Genomic DNA, 2,500 nt, shown 5'->3' with positions numbered 1-2,500 from the left:
GATGTCCTTACAAGTACTCCCCCTCCCCCCAAGACATCAGGCGCCGTAGAGGGCTGATGAATCTATTCTTCGTATCGTTTCGGGTGTCGGAGGGTTCCTCTTGTTTTTGAACGGAGGGGTGCGTCTGCGGTCGGCGAATGTATTGCTACCTTTCGTCGTCGTTTGTTGCTTTTCTTCTCAGTGGGCGCCTTGTTTTGAGGTGGCACTCTGGCTCTGCCAGGTCCCGCGGAGGCAGTGTCGCTCCCTTCGAGAAACGCCGGTTTCATGCGGTTTATTGAGACCCAGTCCTCTTGGCCATGCACGTTGAGAAGGAAGGCTTTCGTCATTTTTTTGATTACTCGGTAGGGGCCTCGATAAGGTCTGTTTAGCGGCTGTCGATGAGTGTCAACACGGACAAAACATACCCGCAGTCATCCAGGTTCCTCGGCTTGAAATACTTAGTTCTGTCCTGGTAAGTTTTATGACATGGCCTGAACTTTCTGGCGATGTCCCTAAGATGATCCAGCTGCTTGTTGTCGGTTGATGTGGGAAAGAATTCGCCTGGAACTGCGAGCGCCTCTCCGTAAACCTTTTCAGCGGCGATGGCTCGCCATCTGCGCGAGGGGCGGTGCGAAGACCGTGAAGTACCCAAGGAAGTCGTTATTTCCAGTCCTTGTCGGTGCAGCTTGCCATCAAGGACTCCTTGAGGGCGCGATGAGTTCGTTTGACCATGGCATTTGCTGCGTGGTTGTATGCCGTGGTGCTGTGGAGCGTCATTCCCATCAGGTTTGCCAGAGCGAGCCATTTCTCTGACAGGAAAGCGGGGCCTCTGTCTGTCGTGATGTCGTCAGGAACGCCAAATCTGCTCACCCAGCTTGACAAAAGGGCTTCGGCGCATGCTTGGGTCGTAGCTTCGGTCATCGGTGATGCTTCCAACCACCTCATGGAGTGATCGCTGATTGTCAGCAGGTAGCGAGCAGATCCCGAAGGCGGCAAAGGTCCCACGACGTCGATGTGTATGTGACCGAAACGTCTTTTCGGTTAGGGAAAATCACCTATCCCCGATTCGGTGTGACGGCTAATCTTGCTTGTCTGGCCGTTGATGCATGTCTTCGCCCGTTCCCGGGCATTCTTTTTTATCCCAGGCCAGATGAACTTTTCAGACAGGAGGCGAGCAGTGGTGCATCCCGAAGGGTGTGAAAGTCCATGGTTGTCGAATATTTTTCTTCTACAGGAAGCCATAATCCAGGGACGTGGGCGGCCAGTGCTGGTGTCGCAGAGGATAGTTACTCCTGCTGGCCCGAGGGGAATTACAGTTAACTTGAGCGCAGATGGCCCCGTCAGGTGATCCCGTGCCTCTAGGTCGGTGCGCTGGTCAGACCGGGGTTGGCGTAGTCAATTCACAGGTGGATTGCGTCGATTTCAATCCTTGAAAGGGCGTCTGTGTCTGGGTTTTTCTTTCCGGGAAGGTAGCTTATGGCACACCCGAATTCGGCCATTGCTGCGAAATGACGTTTTTGTCGGGAGGACCATGCGTCTGTCAATTTTGTGAAGGCGTGTACGAGGGGTTGATGGTCCGTCGCGATGGTGAAGGGTGTGCCCTCCAGGATGTGCCTGAAGTGGCGGACGGCGAGGTAGAAGGCAAGGAGATCCCTATCGAAGGTGCTGTATCTTGTTTCGGCGGGTTTGAGTTTTCTGCTGAAGAATGCCAATGGTTGAGGAGAACCATCGATGAGCTGTTCCAGCACAGCCCCACAGGCGACGTTGCTGGCGTCAGTCGTCAGTCGCAGCGGGGCGTTGTCGTTGAAATAAGCCAGGGTGGTGGCTTTTGCGAGGGCGTCCTTTGTCCGGGTGAATGCGTGTTGTTGTGGGGAACCCCACTTAAGTTTCTTCGCCTTTCCCTTCAGGACATCGTCGAGGGGTGTCAGGGTCTGTGCGACGTTGGGGATGAAGCGCCTGTAGTATTTGACCATCCCTGGGAACTCCTGAAGTTGGCGGGTGGTCGTAGGTATCGGGAACTTTCTGATGACCCACCTTAGTTGTCATAGGTTTCACCCCACTCGAGGATACGCGATGACCAAGAAAGTCCACTCCTTCAGCGCCGAATGTGCATTTGTCGAAACGTACAACCAGGCCATTCTCCTGTAGGCGTTTGAGGACGGCGCGGACGTGCCTCCTGTGTTCCTCCTTGGTCCTTGAGAATATCAGGATATCGTCGATGTAGCAGATGCAGAATGGTAGGTCGGCCAGGATGTTATCCATTAGGCGTTGGAAGGTCGCCCCCGCATTGCGTAGACTGATAGTTGAGTATGCGAAGGTGTAGGATCCGAACGGTGTCACAATGGCAGTTTTCGGAATGTCCTCTGGAAATACGGGGACCTGGAAGTAAGACTTAAGAAGGTCAATCTTGGTGAAGTATTTCGCGCCATGCAACGCATTCGTCAGGTCTTGCATGTTAGGCAGAGTGGCTTGGTTGGGCGTTGTGATAAGGTTGAGGCGCCTGTAGTCGCCGCAAGGTCTC

Source organism: Palaemon carinicauda, chromosome 24 (assembly GCF_036898095.1).
Source record: "Palaemon carinicauda isolate YSFRI2023 chromosome 24, ASM3689809v2, whole genome shotgun sequence".
NCBI classification, from domain to species: Eukaryota; Metazoa; Arthropoda; class Malacostraca; order Decapoda; family Palaemonidae; genus Palaemon; species Palaemon carinicauda.
The sequence above is the reverse complement of the archived record's forward strand: the minus strand, read 5'-3'. Positions refer to the sequence as shown.